The 23,519-nt window shown below is 37.2% G+C and overlaps 1 protein-coding gene across 3 annotated transcripts in view; it reads left to right on the plus strand.

Annotated features, from left to right (window-relative positions):
- Window positions 1–8,178: 8,178 nt before the first annotated feature.
- The window catches only part of ZNF81 (zinc finger protein 81), a 188,913-nt gene continuing 173,572 nt past the window's right edge, over window positions 8,179–23,519 (plus strand). Inside the window, exon 1 of one of the 3 annotated variants that reach the window (XM_077146078.1) lies at window positions 8,179–8,415. The gene's annotated coding sequence lies outside the window, so the exon portion shown is untranslated. The remainder of the gene's footprint in view (window positions 8,416–23,519) is intronic. The other 2 variants (XM_077146077.1, XM_077146079.1) reach the window with 2 other exon arrangements.

Genomic DNA, 23,519 nt, shown 5'->3' on the forward strand with positions numbered 1-23,519 from the left:
TGATCTAGGGCAATGCCATTCCAACCAGAGAATCCAGGTGACTGAATCAGAAGTAGATTTAAATCCCTTAGGCTCCATTCAGTTCAGCTGCCACCCAAAAGCTACCAAGGAGGCCAGACTGGGGTTTCCTTTAGGGGAAAGAAAGAATTAAGTCCAGGAATGGTCAAGAGATAATTGGAAATGTTCAGAATGTGTTCGTATAACCCCCAACACCTTTCATTTGGATCAGGGAGTGACTGAGAAGAGATAATCCATTTCTGGAGACCTCCATATTCATTGAGCACTCACTTTATTAAAGTGAGTGGTCTAAGGAGAGGTGAGAGAGGTAGAGTCTAAAATCCTTTTGAGTCGATTTTTAAGGAAGCTGTTCCAATGCTGAGATACCTGTAATGATGGGGAGTGTGGAAGGTCCATTGAATACCTTGACATTGCTATGTAGTTTTGCACTTAAAGGTACTCTACATTCAGATTGAACATGGTCCAGAAAATAGAAAACATGATATATATTATTTCCAGTCATGAGGTTGGAGTCAAATGAGCAGAATGAAACAGCAATACTTTAACCAGAAAAAGTGTCAACACAGTGCTACACTAGTGAGAGTCCTGAGAAGGGTTTAAGGTCTGGTGCAATCACTTTTTCCAAGAGTGGGTGGGGGCCACACCTCATGTGATGTGGCCTTTATTTTGGCAAGAATCACAATCTGCCATGCGGTTGGGGTCTCTGCATCCGAAACAATCCTTTAATTTGTGCCAGTCCATGATGATGAATGTAGTGTCATATCCATTGTAAGCATGGATCCAGCAGCAATGGCAGTGATCTGGGTAGTGCAAGGTTGAACAGCAGCTTGACTCCATTTGGTCTTATGTCTAAGATTCATTCTAAGAGAATGAATCTTAGACATCTACATAGATGGTGCTGTTTAATCAACAGCTGTGACTTATTTCCACAGTTCATGATACCAAAGAAGGGTGTCTTTAATCTGTCAGTCTGCAGTGTTTGAAGTGGCAAACCAAATACCTAGGCCACTGGCAAGAACTCAAGTGTCATCAATATTATACTAAGGGTCATCTAAGGGAGTTTGGGCCTGGGCCATGAGAGGGGACTGAGTTCTGCTCAGTGAGTGGTACAACCAGGCCCATTTTCAGTTCTGCAGAGCTGACATTGAAGTTGAACAGCTGCAGTTCCCAGCAGACACCATCACATTTCATTTTAGCCAAACCATCAGTTTACCAGGTCCAGGCTTTTAAGGGAATGTTTGTGAATCAAGGATAAACTTTCTTCCAGAGGGATAGCTGTCATGTGTTCATGTAAAGCTGAGAAGCTGCTGTGCCCAGGATGGAGGTCTTGAATATACCATTTCCATTTGACAAGTGAAATGAGGCTTGTGAGCCCTTCAGTGAGTCTGAATCGATCTACCCCAAAATGGAAATGTCCAGCCAAGAGAGTCAGTAGGCCCCCCAAAGGGGAAGAGGTTTTTATGCTTTTTTTTTTTTTGCTACAGCTCTTCCATTGCAGGACAATTTGGAGCACCCAGGAAGTGCCCAGTAAACAGAGTTTGACTGATGAACATTCAGGAGCCTATCTCTGAAGGCAAACAGCAGAAACCCCTTTTAGGGTAATACTTATGCCTCAGATTACATCCCAAGCAGAGGTCAGCCTTCATCCCAGGGAATCCAAATTAGCTTAAGAACAATTGGGTAGGAAAGATTCAGAGCCTTCCTGTCTCTTTAAGCTTGGAGTTAAAGAGATTATGGGGACACTGTCTGAATTTAGGGCCTGGATACCATAAGCTGGGGATGTTCTCTCCTGGAGAGACAGCTGGAGAGCAAATTGGGAACTGACATCAGCATACGATTAAGGTGAGGTGGCAGCCTGTTAATAATTATTAAGGCATTCTGACTTGTTTGCCCAGCAACCTGTTATAGGTCACCAGGGGTCAGAGAAAATTTCAAGAAAATTTTGTACATAAGATGCACGGCTAACAGCAAAGTGTAAAAAGAGGATTAGGTATGATGTGTTGTGGGAGACATGAGTATAAATCTTCAGCAGAGGTGTCCTGGTATGGAGGTATATTACTTTGGAAGAAGATCTTGGCTAGACTGTAGAAGGTCTTAGATGCCAGGATAAAATGTCTATGAGTCTTTACCTCACAGACAACATACAGCCATGAAGCTTTTATGTAGAATAAGGCTGAAAATGCTGCATTGCCTACAGATTACTTCCCATTTTGAATCCCCTGACAGGCAGGGTTCTAGTCCTGGTTTGAATATCTTATGTACCCCAGAAAAGTCTATGTTCTTTTAATCCATACCTGTAGGTGCAGACCTATTGTGGGTGGGATCTTTTGCTTAGGTTGTTTCCATGGAGATGTGACCCAGCCCAGTCAAAGGTGGGTCTTAATCTCCTTGCTGGAGTCCTTTATGAGAGGATAAAAGGCAGAGACATCTTGGAGAGAGCTCAGAGAAGCTAAGAGAGAAACACCCAGAGACATTTTGGAGAGAAGGACCAGCAGACGTTGCTATGTGCCTTCCCATGTAACAGAGGCACCCCGGATGCCAGTAGCCTTTCCTGAGAGAAGGTGTACCTCTTGATACCTTAATTTGGACATTTTCATGGCCTTAGAACCATAAATTTGTAACCTAATAAATCTCCTTTGTAAAATCCAACCCATTTCTGGTATATTGCATTCTTTCAGTTTTAGCAAACTTAAACAGTTCTAAAGGGAATTTGTTAAATACAAGCAAGTTTCATTTCCTTTACTATGAAATGCCTATATTTAAGTATCACATTCTACACAGTTTAACATTGATATAAATTAATATATTCTGTAAATGGGTTTGAAATTTAGATAGCAAATACAATGATGATTAGTGATAATTATATTTACTTGTCCTCATGGGATTGTTACAGGGGGTTTAGAGAACACGTTTCCTTTATGAGAAAGCATCAGGCACATTTGGTTTTTTTGGCTGAGGAATGTAAATTAAGGAATCAACCCAGTGTGTTATCACTCCTTAAGAATTCCCAGTCTTTTGAAAGTATCATGATTCGAAATGTTTTTAGCTAGAATATTTTTTTGTGCTTTGATGGATTTATTTTTTCTACTTCTCTTCACAGAAGTTGATAGGTCCTTTGCCATCAAGATGATATGAAGGAGTTTTTTATATGTACACCAAATGATGTCAGTCATCTTTCCAGCTACTTTAGTTTTGGGGATTTACATCCATAAAGATTTTGTGAATTCTTATCTTTACAAAAAAGTGTTGAATGGCATGTATTTTATTGGAAAATGATACATTGCACTCAGGCTGTCTGGTCATGCTTGGCTCTGCCTCCTGTCTATCTGGTTTTCAAGCTTTGCACTCTTTCCCCTTCCCCTCTCTTTTTCATTTCTTTCCTCCTTTCTTCTTTCCTTCCCTTCTGCTCTCCTTCTTCTGCATTGTCATAATAATCATCATTTATTGAGATGCTTTGCACATGGCTTATTATTTGAATTATTATTATGTCCATTTTGGAGATTAGAAACTATGCCTGAGGGAGGTGGAGTAAATTCCTCCAAGTAACACTGGAGTGATCTACCCTTCAACTCTCTGTGAGGAGGGAATGTTCTTTCTCCTGGACATTTGTTTCCTTCCATATAAAAGTCTGGAAGTTCCACCAGCAAATAACATTTCTGATGTTTTAGTTTGCTAAAGCTGATGAAATGAAATATTCAAGAAATGGGTTGTCTTTAATACTGGGGATTTACTAACTTACAAGCTTACAGTTCTACAGCCATGAAAATGTCAAAATCACGGCATCAGCAAGATGATGCCTGGTGTGACCATGTGATTGTGAAAACCTTATGACGGATTCTCCTTTAATCCAGTGTAGGGACAGATGAGTAAGGAAAAAAAAGACAATAAATTAATAAATAATATGGGGGAGGGGGTTATGGGAGGCTTTGAGTGCTGTTTTTCACTTTTATTTTTTTTTATATTTTGGAGTAATCAAAGTGGTCAAAAATCTATTTGAAAACATTGCCTGGGGAGCTTCATGAAACCAGAAACCAGGAGAGAAGAAGCTAGCAGATGATGCCGTGTTCGCCATGTGTCCTTCCAGATGAGAGAGGAACCCTGATCGTGTTCACCATGTGCCTTCTCACTTGAGAGAGAAACCCTGAACTTCATTGGCCTTCTTGAACCAAGGTATCTTTCCCTGGATGCCTTTGATTGGATATTTCTATAGATTTGTTTTAATTGGACATTTTCTTGGCCATAGAACTGTAAACTAGCAATTCATTAAATTCTTCCTTTTAAAAGCCATTCTGTTTCTGGTGTTTTGCATTCCAGCAGCTAGCAAACTAGAATAAGGAGTGCCAGTGACAAGATTTTCACTATCACACAGTCACAAAATGAAAGCTATATTTATAGTCATCATCAAGAATCAAGTTTAGTGGACTACAGTGCAACAGTTTCAGGTATTCCCTTCTGGTTTTGCTAGTACACTAGAAACTAAAAAGGAATATCTATCCTTTGTGCACATGTGTAGAACTCAGGGCAGCGGGTTGGCATTGTGCATGCATGGGCTGGGGGTGGAATTGGTCTGGCTGTGCAGGTCAGCGCTTGCCCAGAGCTGGAGGGTGTGACTGGAGGCAGTGTGCATGTGTAGGGAATTTTTAAGTTGCAAGTTTACAGTTCTAAGGCCATGAAAATGTCCAAATTAAAGCACCAACAAGAGGTTACCTTCATTCAAGAAAGGCTGATGCCATCTGGAACACCTCTGTCAGTTGGGAAAGTACCTGGCTGGTGTCTGCTGGGGTCTTTGGGCTCTGGACACCCTCTCTCAGCTGGGAGGACCATGGCAACATCTGGTAGCTTTCTTTCCTATTTTTATAAGGCTTCCCAGGGGGCATTTTTCTTCTGTATCTTCAAAGATCTCTGGCTGTGTGGGCTCTGTAGGCACTAATATTTTCCAAAAGGTTCCCTCTTAAAGGGCTCCAGTAAGCAATTCCACCTTAAATGAGTGGATACACATCTCCATGGAACCATCGAATCAAAAGTTACCACCCACAATCCAGTGGGTCACATCTCCATGGAAACAATCAAAGAGATCCCACCCAGTAATATTGAATGATGATTAAAGAACATGGCTTTGCTGTGGTACATAACAGATTCAAACCAGCACAAATGGCTAAAATGAGAATACTGATAATACCAAATCAAATGCATGGCAACTGAATCTCATATTCATTGGTTTTGGGAGAGCAAAATAGTACAGCCACTCTGCAAAAAAACAATTTGGCTGTTTCCTTTGTAGTTAAACACACACTTCCAATATGATCTAGCAATTATATGCATGGGAATTTATCATAGAGAAATGAAAGCTTACGTTCACACAAAAACCTGTAAACAAATGTTCATAGTAGCTTTATCTGTAATATCCTTCAATGGTTAATGGCTGTACAAATTGTGGTCCATCCTTACAATGGGATTCTAGTAATAAGATGAATTCTCTATTCATACTTGCAATATATCTATGGGCATTGTGCTGATTGAAAAATGACCGTTTTGTAACCCTTTGATGTTTAATCTTAAATATTAAACACTTAAGAATATTATACATTATTAATATTAAGAATGTTTTATTTTAAATATTAAACATTTAAGAATGTTTGATAACATTCTTAAAATGAACAATTATATTGATGGAGGACAGATACGTGGTGTCCAAGGGCTGGGGTGAGTGGAAAGGGACGACTAAAAGTAATACTATTCACACATTTCTGGGGGGGAACAGTTCTGTATCTTGACTGTGGTTGTAGATGCTGCACTAGAACATTTCACAAAACTGTATACCAAAAAAAAAATGTTTAAAAATGGTAAAATTCAAATAAGGTCTGTAGCTTAGTTAATAGTATTGTATCAGTGACAATTTCCTGGCTTTGATAATTGTACTATGGTTATCACTGGGGATGCTAGATGAATGGCACATGGGAAGTCAAAGTACTACGTAAGTCTAAAATTATTTTAAACTAACAGGCTTTTTAAAATCTCAATAAATAAAGGGCAAACAGCTTAATAAGAAAATGGGCAAAAGATTTCAACAGATACTTCATAAAAGACCTACAAATGGCCATTAAGCACATGAAAGGATGCTCAACATCATTAGACATCAGGAAAATGCTAATTAAACCACAATGAGATATCACTTCCTATCCATTAGAATGGCTAAAATTAAAAATACAGATTTTACCAAGAGCTGGCAATGATGCAAAACAACCAAAATGTTATGCTTCAGGTGGGAAAAGTAAAATTGTAAAAGCACTTTGGAAAAGAGCTTGGCAGTTCCTGAAACATTTTAAACATGCACCTATGTAGGACCTAGTTTTCTACTCCTAAGTATTTACCGAAGAGATATACAAGTTTATGCCAATACATAGACTTTCACACAAGTGTTCATAGCAGCTTTATTTGTAATAGCCAAGGCCTGGGAAGAACCTAAAGATGTATTAACAGGTGAATGATAAATTAATTTTGGTAGATCCATACGACATAATTCTATGAACAATAAAAAGCAACGAACTATCTGTATGCTGATTCACTGAGAAACTTTTTTGTTCTCTAAAATTATAAGCTATCAGAAATTTTGCTGCTTGAAATCGTATTAGTAAGGCAAAAACATCCCACATTTGTCTGGGGGACATAAGTCTCTTTTGTGACACAGAGAAGTAGCCTCGATTTTCAACTCAGGTGTTGAGCTTCAGATAAGGGGTCACAACATTTATGTTGTCAGACAAGGGACACAACATTTCATGTCTACCTTTACTTTATTGTTTCCAAGTAAACAGGACTCTGGATTCTCTTTGCAGTGCAGAACTTTACACACAACCCTGCTTTGCTTTGAGCTTACCAAAACAGTGCATCATCTAAATTTCATCTGAATGTCACCCTTATTCAGAATCCTTTAATAATTCTAGTTTTTCTTCTGTTTAGTGAGATGCCCTGTAGTTTCACCAGTGTATGGTCTCCCTCATTGAAAAGGGTCAATAAATCTGACTTCGTCAGACTACTTTGTCTCTGATAATTTTAGGCCGATTGGAATAGGACTTTGTACACTTGAGATTGTTAAACTGAGCCCCAGAGGGGATGTGACTGGACTGAGAGCACTGAGAAAGTAAATACCTCATCCTATGTCAGGTCCAGTCAAAATCTTTCCTCATGTGAGGACTCAGAAAGGCCTTTAAGCAAGGTACAGAGATTTCTACCTTCTTCAGGAGGACTTCCTGGAGGAGGAGATATTTGAAATTGGTTTTGAAGGAAAAGTAGGCATTTCAGGTGAAGGGCAGAACAACTTCTTCCTCTTCTTCCCCACTAATATCTCCCAGAAGGGCAGTGGCATTTTCAGAATCTCCATGTTTGAGATGATAAAGAGCAGAAACTGATTGAAAGGCAGAATCAGAGTCTTGTCATAAAGTTAAATTTGCAAAGCAGAGGCACCACCACGTCTTAGATTTTATTTTATGAGGAAAAAGAGTAATAAATTTCCTTAAAGATGTTTTTGTTGATATATTGCATTAGACTGAGAACACGTCCAAAATTATTATTGATACATGGTTTTGTTTTAATTGGGGTGGCTGGGGTGGGACACAATGTAGATTATGCGGGCCTTCAAATCCCCCAATCAACCCCCACAAGCACAGCAGGGGGTAATCTAACACTGACTTCTCCGGATTTTCCCCCAGAGGTTTATTTTAGGAGGCCTGGAGCAACTCTGATTTCTCGCCCCTATTCCCTCGTGGTATGTTCCAGAGCCTGACTTCTACCCCCATCTTCTCATCCTGTGGTATGTGCCAGAAGATAACAGCCTCTGGAGCATACACATTTTTTCCAAGAGGCACCTCGGATTCTTAAAAAACCCTGATCCGTAGAGTCCGGAGAAAAACTAGAGTTTCTCCACGCCTCCAGCTATCCAGTTCAGAAAAACGTTCCCCACCCCTGTTCCCCGCCACCTATGGGACAGCTCCACTTTTCTGCTCCGCGAGTTTAGACGCATCCTCATCCTCAGTACAGAAAGGACACTCCTCCAACATGGCGTACCCCAAGGAGAACCGCTGATTGGGCTCGGCCATCATTTCCCTCCTGACAACCCTGACGAGGTGGGGTCACTGGACGCCTCAAAGAGCTTTCTGTGTAACTGCTCTATGATTACTGTTGCCTGACAGCGACTTCGTAGATGGTTTTGCGCATGCACATAACCATTAACTCCCCCTTCACCCCGCGGCGCACGGGCTGCGAAACCCTAGAAAGGGCGGTGCTAAGGGTGGTGACCGGAAGCTGCAGCAGCAGTGGTTCTCAGCAGCGGTTTAATAGTTGTCAGGAGGATCTCAACGGTTCAGTGCTGGAGGGATGTTGAGGTGATGGGGGCTGGGGAGGGTAAGTTTTGGGGGATTCTGTGTGATCAGTGATGGAATCGTTTTTCTAATTTTAGTCCGATGTTTCGCTTATTATTTTTCAGGCTCTCCTCTTTTCTAATGTAAACGTTAAGATCTAAAAGTTCGCTCGAAGACACACATAGTTTGGTGCTTTATGTTCTAAGTGTTTACCAAGAGTTGATTTTTCTTTTACCCGTGAGTTATTTAAAAGTGCGTTTTCAATTTCCAAAAGTTTACCTTTTTAGAGGATTTCTAATCTTAGTTTTCTGTGGTCAGAAAAATGTCTACGCTAAGCCCATTTTTTGAAATATGAGGCGATTAATTTCTGGCCTAGACCGTGGTGAATTTTTATAAATGTTCCATATATAACTTGAAAATAGTATTTTAGTATTTAGTTAATTGTGTAGTATAGAGTATGTACTTTTTGTATCTGCTGCTTCTATTACTGAGAGAGGAGAGGTAAATTTTCAAATGTTGTTGTTTATGTCCATTTCTACTTGCTGTTGTCCGTGACCCATTTTGAGTTAATTTTTGTATAAGGTATGAGACTTAGGGCGAGAATAATTTATTTGCCTGTGGATGTCCAATTACTCAAGTGCCATTTGTTGGAAAGATTATCCTTCCTCCATCGAATTGTTTTGTGCCTTTGTCAGTTGGCTGGATTTGTATGAAGTTATTTCTGGATTCTCTTGTCTTTTATTTTGATCTATGTGTCTATCCTTCTGCCAGTACTACTACACTATCTTGATTACTGTACCTATATAAGAAGTTTTGGATTGGATAGAGTGATTCCCCTCCCCCCACCTCATCCTTCGTTTTCAAAATTGCTTTAGCTCGTCTGAGTCCTTTCTTTGCCTTCCCATATAAATTTTACAATAATCTTGTCTATATGTACAAAACATCTTGCTGAGATTTTGAAAGAAATTACATTAGATCTTTTATCAACTTGGGAAGAATGAACATTTTTATTATGTCAGGTCTTCCGATCCATGAACACAGTAGGTCTCTCCATTAAATTAGATCTTCCTTGATGTCTTTTAACAGCATTCTGTAGTTTTCAGCAAAGAAGTTCTATACATGTTTTGTTAAGTTTATGACTAGGTATTTAATCTTGTTGGAATGGTTGTAAATGGTATTGTCTTTTAAATTTCGTTTTTCATATTTGTTGTTTATTTATATGAACACAGGTGAGTTTTGTGTCTTGATCTTGTATCCCCTGATCTATTTTTTTATTAGGAAAGTTGTAGATTTATAGAAAAATCTTGCAGAAAATAGTGCTCATATACCCGCACCATGTTATTAACAGCTTACAGTACTGCAGTGTATTACAATTGATGAAAGAATATTACTGCAATCGTGCTATTAACTATGGTCCATTGTTTACATTAGATTTCCCTGTTTATGTTATAAAGTCCTATGATGTTTCTTTTTAATTTTTATTCTAGTAACATATATACAACCCAAAATTTCCCTTTTAACCACATTTAAATATATAATTCAGTGCTGGTAATTACGTTCACAATGTTGTGCTACCATTACCACCAGCCATTACCAAAACTTTTCTATAACCCCCAAATTGAAACTCTGTACAATTTAAGCAGTGACTCACCATTCTCTGCTCTCACACTGGGCTATGGTAACCTATAATCTTGTTTCTGACTCAATGAATTTGCTTATTCTAATTATTTCATATCTTTGAGATCATACAATTTTGTTTTTTTGTGTCTGACTTATTTCAGTAAATATGGGATCTCTTCAACATTCATTTGTGTTGTTGCATGTATCAGGACTTCATTCCTTTTTATGGCCGGATAATATTCCATTATATGTTCACACACACACACACACACACACACACACACACATACACATACATACATACATACATACATACATACATACATACATATACTGCTTAGCCACTCATCTGTTGATGGAAACTTGGGTTGCTTCCGTCTTGGGGAAATTGTTAATAATGCTGCTATGAACATCAGCGTAAAAATATGTTCGAGTCCCTGCTTTCTATCCTTTGGGTATATTTGGAAGTGGGATTGCCAGGTTATATGGTAATTCTATCTTTAACTTTCTGAGGAACCACCAAACTGTCTTCCACAGCAGCTACACCATTTTACATTCCCATCAGCAATGAATGAGTGTGCCTTTTTCTCTACATTCTCTCCAACACTTTTGATGTTCCTTTTCTTTAAATAATAACCATTTTAGTGTGTGTGAAATGGTATCACATCGTGGTTTTCATTAGCATTTCCCTAATGGCCAGTGATGTTGAGCATCTTTTCATGTGCCTTTTGGCCATTTATATATCTTTTCTGAAGTAATGTCTATTCAAATCTTTTGCCCATTTTTAAGTTGAGTTGTCTTTTTATTGTTGAGTTGTAGTATCTCTATATATTTTGGATATTAAATCCTTATTGGATGTGTGGTTTCCAAATATTTTCTCCCATTGTGTAGGTTGTTTTATTTCCACAATAAGGTCCTTTGATGCACAAATGTTTTTAATTTTGATGATATCCAATTTATCTATTTTTTTTTCTTTTGTTGCTTTTGCTTTGGTTGCAAAGTCTAAGAAACCATTGCCTAACACAAGGTCCTGAAAATGCCTCCCATATTTTCTTCCAGGAGTTTTATAGTTTTGTTTCTTTGATCCATTTTGAATTGATTTTTGTATATGGTATGAGGTAGGGGTCCACTTTCATTCTCTTGCATATGGACATCCAGTTTCCCCAACATAAATTGTTAAGGTAACTATTCTTTCCCCATTGAATTGATTTGGCACCTTTGTCAAAATTCAGTTGGCCATCAGTGTGAGGATTGATTTTTGAACTCTGAATTCGATTCCATTGGTCTATATATCTGTCTTTGTGCCAGTACCATGATGTTTTGATCACTGTGGTTTTGTAAAAAAGTATTAAGTCTGGGAAGTGTGAGTTTTCCAACTTCATTCTTCTTTTTCATGATGTTACTAGCAATTCAGGACCTTACCCTTCCAAATTTATTGATTGGCTTCTCCAGTTTTGCAGAGAGGGCTGTTAGAATTTTGATTGAGATTGTGCTGACTCTGTAAATCACTTTGGGTAGAATTGACATCTTAGCAGTATTTAGTCTTCCAATCCATGATTATGGAATGTCCTTCCATTTATTTAGGTCTTCTTTGATTTCTTTTAGCAACGTTATATAGTATTCTATGTACAAGTCCTTTACATCCTTGGTTAGATTTACTCCTAGGTGTTTGATTCCTTTATTTGCTATTGTAAATGGATTTTTTTCTTAATTTCGTCTTCAGATTGTTCATTAGTAGTGTATAGAGCAATTACTGATTTTTGCATATTGATCTTGCACCCTGAAATTTTTGTTTCTTGGTTCTAGTAGCATTTTTGGGTAGATTTTTCAGGATTTTCTGCACATAGGATCGTGTTATCTGCACATAGGGAAAGTTTCATTTCCTCCTTTCCCATTTAGATGCCTTTTATATCTTTTTCTGTCCTAATTCCTCTAGTAGACCTCCAGTTTAGTGTTGAATAAAAGTGATGACAGTGGACATCCTTGTCTTCTTCCAGAACTCAGAGGAAAAGCTTTCAGTCTTTCAACATTGAGTATGATGTTAGAGATGGATTTTTCATATATGCTCTTTATCATGTTGAGGAGGTTTGCTTCTATTCCTAATTTTCAAAGTGTTTTTTTATCAAGAAGTGGTGCTGCATTATGTCAAATACCTTTTCTGTGTCAATTGAGGTGCTCAAGTTTTTTGTTGCACTTCATTCTGTTAATTTGCCATATTACATTAATTGATTTTCTCACATTGAACCACTCTTGCATACCAGGGATAAATCCCACTTGATCATGGTCTATAGTTATTTTGATGTGCTGTTGTAATTGGTTTGCTAGTATTTTGTTAAGGATTTTAACATCTGTATCCATAAGGAATATTGGTCCTTAATTTTCTTTTCTTGTGGTATCGTTATCTGGCTTTGGTATGAGGTGATGTTGGCCTCATATGAGGTAGGGAATGTTCCCTTCTCTCCCATTTTTTGGAAGAGTTTTAGCAGAATTGGTATTAATTCTTGGAATGTTGGGTAAAATTCCCACATGAAGCCATCTGGTCCTGGGCTTTTACTTGTTTTGACTACTGATTCAATCTCTTTACTAGTTGTTGGTTTATTGGTAGCTTCTGTTTTTTACTTGAGTCAATGTAGGTAGATTGTGTGTTTCTAGGAATTTGTCAATTTCATCTAGGTTATATAATTAGTTGGTATACAGTTTGTTTTAGTTTGTTAAAGCTGCCAGAATGCGATATACTAGAAATGGAATGGCTTTTAAAAAGGGAATTTATTAAATTGCAAGTTTACAGTTCTAAGGCCCTGAAAATATCCAAATTAAGGCACCAACAAGAGGCTATCTTCACTCGAGAAAGATAGATGCTGGGGCACCTCTGTCAGCTGGAAAGGCAAGTGGCTGGCATTTGCTGGGATCTTTGACCTCTGGACACCTCTCTTACCTAGTGGGGCACATGGCAATGTCTGCTAGCTTTCTCCTGGCTTCTTATTTTATGAGGCTTCCCCTGGGGCATTTTTCTTCTTCATCTCCACAGGTCTCTGGCTGTGTGGTTTCTGTCAGCACTAACTTTTTCCAAAATGGTTCCCTCTTAAAGGACTCTAGTAAGCAACTTTACCTGGAATGGATGGAGACACTGCTCCTTGGAAACTACCAAAGGTAGTGCCACCCACAGTTGGGTGTAGGTAGATTGTGTGTTTCTAGGAATTTGTCCATGTCATCTAGGTTATCTAATTTTTCTCCAAGGAAGAAATCAAAGAGAATGAGGATTAAAGAACATGGCTTTTCTGGGGTACACAACAGATTCAAACTGGCATATAGTATCCTCTTATAGTCCTTTTTAATTCTGTGATGTAGGAAGTAAGGTTCCCCTTTTCATTTCATTTGTGTCCCCTCTTTCGTTTTTCTTTGTCAATCTAAAGTTCTGCTGATTTTATTGATCTTTTCTAAGAACCAACTTTTTTTTGTTGATTCTCTGTTTTTTTATTATTATTCTCTATTTCCTCTCTAATCTTTGCTATTTCCTTCTTTCTCCTTGCTCTGGATTTAGTTTGCTCTTCTTTTTCTAAATCCTCCAGTTATGAGGTTGGTTCTCTGGTTTGAGATCTTTCTTTTTTTTTAATATAAGCATTTAGAGCTGTAAATTTTCCTCTCAGCATTGCCTTTGCTGAATCCCATAAGTTTTGGTATGTTTTCCTTTTCATCCTTAAGGTATTTCCCAATTTCCTTGGTCCTTTCTTTGACCCATTGGTTGACAGTGTGTTGTTTAATTTCCACTTATTTATGAATTTTCCATTTCTCCTTGTGTGGTTGATCTCTACCTTCATTCCATTGTGGTTGGAGAAGATACATTGCATAATTTCTATATTTTGAATTTATTGAGACTTATTTTTGTGACCTAACAAGTCATCTGTCCTGGAGAATGATTTATGTGAATGGCAAGCTACAGAATAATGTGTATTCTGCTGCTGTTGGGCGACGTGTTCTATATATGTCTGTTAAGTCTAAGTATTTAGAGTATCATTCAATCTTCTGTTTCTTTAATGATCTTCTGCTTAGATTTCTATCCATTATTGAAAGTCGTCTTTTAAAGTTTCCTACTATTAATATAGAACCTTCTATTTATCCCTTCAGATCTGTCAATATATGCTCCATATATTTTGGGGGTTCTGCTGTTAAGTGCATGTGTTTTAGTTTGTAAGCTGCGAATGCGATATACCAGAACTGGAATGGCTTTTAAAAGGGGGAATTTAATAAGTTGCAAGTTTATAGTTCTAAGGCCATGAAAATGTCCAAATTAAGGCATTGAGGGAAAGATACCTTAATTCCAAAGAAAAGGCTGATGAAGTTTGAGGTTTCTCTCTCAGGAGGATACATGGTGACGTCTGCTAACTTTCTCTCTTCATTTCATAAGGCTTCCCTGAGGACGTTCTACCTCTGCTCCAAAGGTCTCTGGCCATGTGGGCTCTGTTGGTTCTGGTGGCTCTGTCGGTTCTGGTGGCTCTAAAGCTTTTTCCAAAATGGTTCCCTCTTAAAGGGCTTCAGTAAGCAACTCCGCTTTGAATGGGTAAAGACACATCTCCATGGAAGCCATCTAATCAAAAGTTACCACCCACAATTGGGTGAGTCATATTTCCATGGAAACAATAAAAAAGATCCCACTCAGTAATACTGAATGAGGATTAAACAGCATGGCTTTTCTGGGGTACATAATAGCTTCAAACTGGCATAGTATATATATTTATAATTGCTATGTTTTTTTGTTGAGTTGACCTCTTTATCTGTATATAATGACATTCTTTGTCCCTCATAACAGTTTTTCATCCCAGTTCTGTTCTACCTGATGTTCGTATAGCTACCCTTTCTTCCTTTGGTTACTACTTGCATGGTATATATTTTCTGTTCTTTCACTTTCAGCCAACTTATGTCTTTCAATTTAAGGTGAGTCTCTTATAAACAGCATATAGTTCAGTCATGTTTTTTAATAGATTCTGTCAATCTCTGCCTTTAGAGTGGAGTTCAATAAATACATTTACATTAAAAATAACTGCTGATAATACAGTTCTTTCTTCTGCCATTTTGCTGTTTTGTCTTTGTCAGTCTTTATGTTTTTTTGACCCTCAACTCTTCTGTTAACGCCTACTTTCATGTTTATTTTATTTTTTGTATGGTACCATTTTGAGTCCTTTCTCATTTTTTTCTGAATAGATTTTTTCAGATATTTTCTTTGTGGTTATCATAGGGTTAAATTTAATATCTTAAATCTATAATAATCGTATTTGATTTGATACCAACTTAACTTCAGTAACATACACACACTGTTACTATAACCTCTGCAGTCTAGCTTTTTAAAATACTTTTACAAAGTATATTGTTTGTATATTGCATGTCCACAACCACAGATTTATCATTACTTTTTATGCATTTGGATTTTAACACCTGTAAGAAATATGAAGTGAAGTGACATACCAAGGAATACAATACAAAATTTCTGGCATTTATAATTATACATTTTGTTACCTTTACCGGAAGTATTTTTTCTTTATGCTGCTTTGATCCACTTTCTGCTATCCTTCCCCATCAATCTGAAAGAACTCCCTTTAGTATTGCTTGTAGATCAGGTCTAGTGGCAGTGAAGTCCCAGAGTTCACTTGTTTATCTGGGCATGTCTTAATCTCTCCCTCTTTTTTTTTTGAAAAAGTCTTGCTGGATATAAACATCTTAGTTAGTAATTGTTTTCTTTCAGCCATTTTAATATGTTATATCACTGCCTTCTTACCTCCATGATTTCTGATATGTAATCAACATTTAATCTTATTGAGATTCTCTTGTGCATAACTTGTTGCTTCACTCTTACAGCTTTCAAAATTCTCTCCTTGTCCTTGACATTGGACAGTTTGATTATTATGTGTCTGGGCTTGGTTCTCTTGAAGTTCATCCTTTTTGGGACTTGTGACTGTGGATATTAATGTCTTTTGTTAAATTTGGGAAATTTTTCTGCCATTATTTCTTTGAATATTCCTGTTGCCCATTTATCCCCCCCTCTGTGGCTTCCATAATGTGTATATTGGTACACTTGCTGGTGTCTCCTGGCCTCTTAGACTCTGCTTGCTCTTTTTTTTTTTTTCATTCTTTCTACTCCTCAGCCTGAATGATTTCAATTGTCTTGTGTTTGAGATCACTGATTCTTTCTTCTGCCATCTCTAATCTGTAGTTGAAACCATCTAGGGAATTTTTCATTTTTCTATTGTGTTTTTTCAACTCCAGTATTTCTGTTCTTATTGACACTTTCATATATCATTTAGTTATTTCTCTGTGATTTCCTTTATCTCTCTGAGCATATTGAGGATCATTTTTCTAGTAAATCCTAAGTCTGGTTCTCTTCATTGATAGTTTCTGGATTTTTATCCTTTTCCTTTGGATCAGCCATCATTTCCTGTTTCTTTGTTTGTCTTGTATGCTTTTGTTACACACTGTACATTTTAATATTTTATAGTATTAACTCCAGGAGTTACTCCCTGAGCTGTCTGTTCTTACGTTTATATCCAGCTAGTGATATGATAGAGTTTCTTGAATGTCAGGGGTTTTCCAAAATAAACAAACCATAGCAAAAAGCACCTTTCACAGTCTTTGCATATTGGCTCTGCTTTAGCCGGTGCTTTCCTGCACAGCTTAGCCTTCCTATCAAGAAAATCAACGGACTTTCATTCTGAAAAAAAAAAAAAAAGAAAATCAACTGAGGCAAATGCAAGGTGCATGATTCTTTTTTTGATCTGAGTCTGCATAGAGCTGTGAGCCTGCTTCTTACCCTGAGCTTCTGCTTGCTCATCTACTTAAGATTTCCCCCATTTGCAGTTTACAGGAGTTTGAGAGAATGCCTCCTGTACTCCCTTTGAAATAGTCTTTCACTCCTTCCTTGGTGTTCTTTTGTGTGACTTAATGCAGGTAGCCCTTTGCCCAAGGTGGTTTTTAAAATATTTTTATTCACACCATACAATCCATCCTAAGTGTACAATCAGTGGCTCTTGGTATAATCACATAGTTATGCATTCACCACTACAATCAATATGAGAATGTTCTCATTTCTTCTGAAGAAAAAAATCCCATACTCCTTATATCCCTCTGTTAGTGGCATTTAGCTTTGGTATATTGCCTTTGTTACAATCAATGAAAGCATATTACAATGTTACTGCTAACTATAGAACTTAGTTTACATTAATTCTATTTTCCCCCATATAACACCCTATTATTCTCTTATATTTATACAATAATCACCATCATTGTACACTTTGGGTTTTGCTACGTTATACCATCCCAGTTTTTATCCTATAGATTTTCTTTTGGTGATATACACAACTCTAGCCTTCCTCTTTCAACCACTCATACTCTGCTTTGTTAATTACACTTAATGTGCTACCATCACACCGTAGCACATTTATTTATAAACTTTTACAATGAACCTTATTGAACATTCTATACTCCTTAATCATCGACTGCCCAATTGCTGCTTACTTTCTATCTCCTAGTAACTTATGCTCTTGAATTTAATTCTCACAGTTTGCTCATTATAGTTAGTTCATATTAGTGAAACCATACACTATTTATCCTTTTGCTTCTAGCTTATTTCACACAATGTAATGTCCCCAAAGTTCACTCACCTTGTTGCATGCCTCACAACTTCATTTCTTTCTGCAGCTGCATAAAATTCCATTGTATGTATATACCATAGTTTGCCCTTCCTCTCATTAGTCAACGAACTCTTGGGCTGCCTCCATCCATTGGCAATCATGAATAATGCTGCCATAAACATTGGTGTGCAGATGTCTGTTCATGCCCCTGCTTTCAGTTCTTCCTAGTGATGGGATTGTGGAATCATATGGCAACCCTATACTTAGTTTCCTGTGGAAGTGCCACACTGCCCTCAAGAGGGGCTGCACAATTGTACTTCTGTACAGTGAATATGTATATCTTCCTCTTCACATCTTCTCCTGCACTTGTGGCTTTCTGTTTATGTATGTAACCATACAATTTTAACCATACAGTTTAAACTGTATGGCTACAGTCCATCCTAAGTGAACAGTCAATGGCTCCTGGTATAATCACAAAGTTATACATTCACCATCACAATCTATATGAGAACATTTCCATTACTTCCAGAAAGAAAGAAGAAAAAAAATTGATACTCTTCCCTTATATCCCCTTCTTATTGACATTTAGCTTTGGTATATTGTCTTTGTTACAATTAATGAAAGAATATTATAATGTTACTGTTAACTATAGGCCCTAGTTTGCATTAATTGTATTTTTTCCATATACTATCCATTTTAACACTTGTAATAGTGACATATATTTGTTCTCATCCATGTAAAAATTTTCTTATATTTGTACAATTAACCACAATCATTGCCACTCAAGGTGTCACTAAGTTATACATTCCCAGTTTTTATCCTCTAGCTTTCCTTCTGGTGTCATACATGCCCCTAGCCTTCCTCTTTCAACCATATCCACACTAAGCTTTGTTCATTATGCTTAAAATATTGTGCTACATCACAGAGTCTTGTGCTACCCATTTCTGAACTTTTACAATCAATCTTGTTAAGCATTCTATACTCCTTAAGCATCAAATGCCCAATCTTCTCCCTCTTTGAGGGAGGAGATTGGGCCTGTGTTCTCACATTTAATTGTCAGAGTCTGATAACCTGTGTTCTCACATTTAATTGTCAGAGTCTGCTCATTTTAGTTAGCTCTTATCAGTGAGACCATACATCATTTGTCCTTTTGTTCCTGGGTCATTTCACTCAGCATAATATCCTCAGGGTTCCATTTTGTTGCATGTGTCATGACTTTATTCCATCTTACAGCCTATTAATATTCCATCATATGTATATACCATGGTTTGCTTATCCACTCGTCAGTTGATGGACATTTGGGCTGCTTCCATCTATTGATGATCGTGAATGCTGCCACTACAAACATTAGTGTGGAAATGTCTGTTCGCATCTCTGTTTTCAGTTATTCTGAATACATACCGAGTAATGGGATTGCTAGATCATATGGCAATTCTGTACTAAGCTTCCTGAGGAACCACTAAACTGCCTTCCAGAGTGGTTGCACCATTCTATATTCCCACCAACAGTGAATGAGTGTACCTGTTTCTCCACATCCTCCTCAGCACTTGTCATTTCTGATTTTTTGATAATGGCCATTCAAGTAGGTGTGAGATAGTAACTCATTGTGATTTTGATTTGCATTTCTCTAAGAGCTCGTGAAGTAAAGCATCTTTTCATATGCTTTTGAGCCATTTGTATTTCCTCTTTGGAAGAGTGTCTGCCCATATCTTTTGCTCAGTTTTTAATTGGATTGTTTGTCTTTTTGTTGTTGACTTGCAGAATCTGTTTATATATTCTGGATATTAAACCCTTATCTGATATGTGGTTTCCAAATATTGTCTCCCATTGAGTAGGTTGCCTTTTTACTTTCTTGACGAAGTCCTTTGACACACATTTTGAGGATTTGAGGAAATCCTGTTTATCTATTTCTTCTTTTATTACTTGTGCTTTGGGTGTAAAGTCTAAAAAACCACCCCCTACCACAAGATCTTTAAGGTATTTCCCTACATTTTCTTCTAAGAGTTTTATTGTCTTAGCTCTAATGTTTACGTTTTGATCCATTTTCAGTTAATTTTTTATAAGGTGTGAGGTAGGAGTCCTCTTTCATTTTTTTGGATATGGATATCCAATTCTCCAAACACCATTTGTTGAAGAAGATGTTCCGTACAAGTTGAGTGGACTTGGCCACCTTGTAAAAAATGAGTTGTTCATAGATGAGCGGGTCTATTTCTGGACTCTCAATTCTATGCCATTGATCAGTATATCTGTCTTTATGCCAGTACCATGCTATTTTGACCACTGTAGCTTTGTAATATGCTTTAAAGTCAGGTAGTGTGAGACCTCCAGCTTCATTTTTCTTTCTCAAGATGTTTTTAGCTATTCAGGGCACCCTGCCCTTCCAAATAAATTTGATTATTAATTTTTCTATCTCTGTAAAGTAAGTTGTTGGGATTTTGGTTGGTATTGCATTGAATCTATAAGTCATTTTGGGTAGCATTGACATCTTAACTATATAGGTTCTTGGAAAGAATGTGCATTTCATTGGTGTTTGGCTAGAGTAGGGTAGGTATTTTCAAAAAGGTTTTCTGTTCTGTTAGGCCACCCTTTTACTGGTCCTTTAATTAGGAAGCATAGTCCTTTCTTAGAGTCTTTATTGTTAATGCCTGATGGCAGTTCTAAGGCATATCCTCCAGTGCTCCATCTGGAGTATATGGAAGGAGGAAATAAAATCCAGGGAACTTGCCACTGTGTTGTTCCTCAAGTTCTGAGGTCTATAGGCTACTTTCCTATCCTTCTTATTTGTGTTTATAGTGTAATGTCAGTTTTTTCCTTGTTTTCTATACTCACTGATCTCTTAGCAATTCCTTCTGTTCTTTCTTTTTTTCTTGTATTAACTTTAAAAAGTTAAAAAAAAGTTTAAAAAAAGCAATAGTTTTCAAAGCAGTCTTTAATACTTACTTACAGGACAGATCACAGAGTTTGTCATAGGCTACCATACCACCATCTCAGATTTTTCCTTCTAGCTGCTCCAGAATATAAGGAGCTAGAAGGAATAAATTATTTTTTGTCATCACAATCAATTTCATACGCTCTTGAGAAGAGCGTTCTCTTTATTAAGAACGTTTATTACGTTCTTAATGGGTGATATGTTCTATGAATGACTATTAAATCAAGTTGGTTTATAGTGATGTTCATCTTCTTCCTAGTTCTATTGATCTTTTAAAGTGAGTTATTAAAATCTCCAGCTATTATTGATGAATTGCATATTTCTCCCTTAAATGCTGTCAGAGTTCACTTCATGTATTTTGGAGGCTATTGTTAGGTGCTTATATGTTTATAGTCATCATATTTTCCTAATGATTGACCTTCTTATCATTATCAAATGGCCTTCTTTGTTGTTTATTAACAATTTTTGTATTAAAGTGTTTTGTTGGAATTTAGTATAGACACTCCAGTTATTGTTTGGTTGCTTCTTGGTATATATTTTTCCATCCTTTACTTTCCATGTGTTTGTGTCTTTGAATCTGAAGTGTGTCTCTTGTAGACAGAATATAGTTGAATCATGTTTGTTTATCCATTCTTCTAGTCTTTACCTTTTGATTGTTGTATTTAATCCATTTACATTTTGGGGGGAGGTGCATGGTCCGGAAATTGAACCCAGGTCTCCTGCATGGAAGGTGAGCATTTTACCGCTGAACCACCCATGCACCCCTAGACCCATTTACATTTAATATAATTACTGATAAGTTGGGATTTATGGCTACCATTTTGTTCTATATGTCTCATGTTCCTCTATTCCTTGTTCCTACCTTTATTTTGTGTTATATAAATATTTCCTAGTATACAACTTAAATTTTCTTGTTTCATTTACTGTATTTTAAAGTTATTTTCTTAGTGGTTGCCCTGGGGATTATGATTAGCATTTTTAAAAGTCTAGTTTGATTAATACTAACTTAATTTCAAAGATATAGAAAGACTTTGCTCTAAGATAATACCTTCCTTCCCATCTCCTTTGTACTATTATTGTCATACCATTTAAATCTTACATGGTACAATCCCATCAATGCAATTTTTAAATTATAACTTTATGCAGTTGTCTTTAAAAAGAATAGGAGAAGCAAAGAGTTATAAACAAAATATACTGTCTTTCATATTGTCCAAGTAGTTACTTTAACTGGTACTCTTTAATTTTTAGTGAGAATTTGAGTTACTGTCTAGTGTCCATTCATTTCAGGTTGAAGGACTTCCTTTTGTATTTCCTGTGGGGTAGTTGTACTAGTGATACATCCATTTTTTAAATTTGGAAATGTCTCACTTTCTCCTTCATTTTTGAAGGAGAATTTAGCTGTATAAAGAATTCTTGGTTGAAAGTCTTTATCTCTCAACTCTTTGAAGATGTTACTCCACTGCCTTCTGTCCTCCATGTTTCTCATGAGAAGTCAGCTGTTAATCTTACTGAATTTCCCATGATAACTCTTTTTTTCTGCTTTGTCTTTGATGTTCATCAGTTTGAATATGATGTGTCTAGATGTGGGTCTATTTGATTTTATTCAATTTGGAATTTTTGACCTTTTGAATGTGTAGATTAATATTTTCCATCAAATTTGGAAAGTTTTGTGCCACTATTTTGAGCATTTTTCTGCCTTTTTCTGCTGACTACTAAATCCAAATCTGGATGCCCTTATGGTCATTTTCTGTTGTTGTTTTTCTTTCCTGTGTAATGTAGTATACTTTCCTGTTTCTTTGCACATTCATAATTTTTTGTTGAAAACAGGCATTTTTGATAATATATTGTGACAACTCTGGTATTAGATTCCTCTACCTCCAAAGGTTTTCTGTTTTTACTAGTTTGTTGTTTTTCTTTTTCTTGCTGATGGTAATTTGTTTTATGGTTTTCTCAAACCTACTTTGTAATTTCTGTATTCACTGTAATGTGTGGCTACTGAATTCTTTACTAGCTTTTTAATTCAAATTATCATTTATATTTTTAAGTCTAACTTCATAGAGGTTACACCTGCATACCTATAATTTAGTTTATAAGCAGCCTGTTTTCACTTCCTGCATGGGCAGGACATCAGGGTCAGCCAGAAGTGAGTGACTGGTACCTTCTCCTTTCCCATATCTTTCCTGGGAAGGTATTGCACATGCACACAGTCTTTTAAATTCCCCAGGAATATGTCAGCACTTTAGAAGTTCCCTGTGGTCATGTAGTTTTCCAGGATTACCTTAGAATTCCTGCAAGGCTCTTGTTTACCCCAGTTGAAATAAGAGCCTTAGGCAGCTAAAATGTTGCCATGAGTTTGCTATTATTTCAGCAGTGTCGCTCATCAGCGCCCCCTCTGAGCTCTGAGTCAAATGAAATATCCATCGCATTCTGAGAATAGATTTTACAGGACCTTGCAAGTTCAGACCAACTATTTTTTACATGGGCAGGCACCGGGAATTGAACCTGGGTTCTCGGGCACGGCAGGCAAGCGTTCTTGCCTGCTGAGTCACCGTGGCCCACCCTCAGACCAACTATTTACTGTGCTTTGGGGATGGTGCTTTTAATAGAGCTCCAAAAGCAGTCAGATTTCTCCATTGTCTGCAATGCCCTGTCTTTTGGTGTTGCACCAAAGATCTGGGGAGGGAGAGGGGATGGCAATAGCCCAGCTTAAAACATCACAAACGCATTGTCTTACTGAGATTCTGTAGTTTCTCTTGGATAGATGAATTTCAGTTTATTCTCTGCCTTTGGTTAATTACTGGAGTTCTGAAGTGTTCGGTTTTAGTTGTTTGGCCTATATTTTGCTTTAGAAGCATAGAGAGTTTCCCAGGTCCTCACACAGCCATTCTGGAAGTTGATCTTCCAGGAAAGTGTTGCGTAATTTTTAACTGGCTAAGATATCTTGGCCATATTTTTTTTGTTATTTCTGATTTTCTTGTA

The sequence above is a fragment of the Tamandua tetradactyla genome, chromosome X (genome assembly GCF_023851605.1).
Source record: "Tamandua tetradactyla isolate mTamTet1 chromosome X, mTamTet1.pri, whole genome shotgun sequence".
Taxonomy (NCBI): domain Eukaryota; kingdom Metazoa; phylum Chordata; class Mammalia; order Pilosa; family Myrmecophagidae; genus Tamandua; species Tamandua tetradactyla.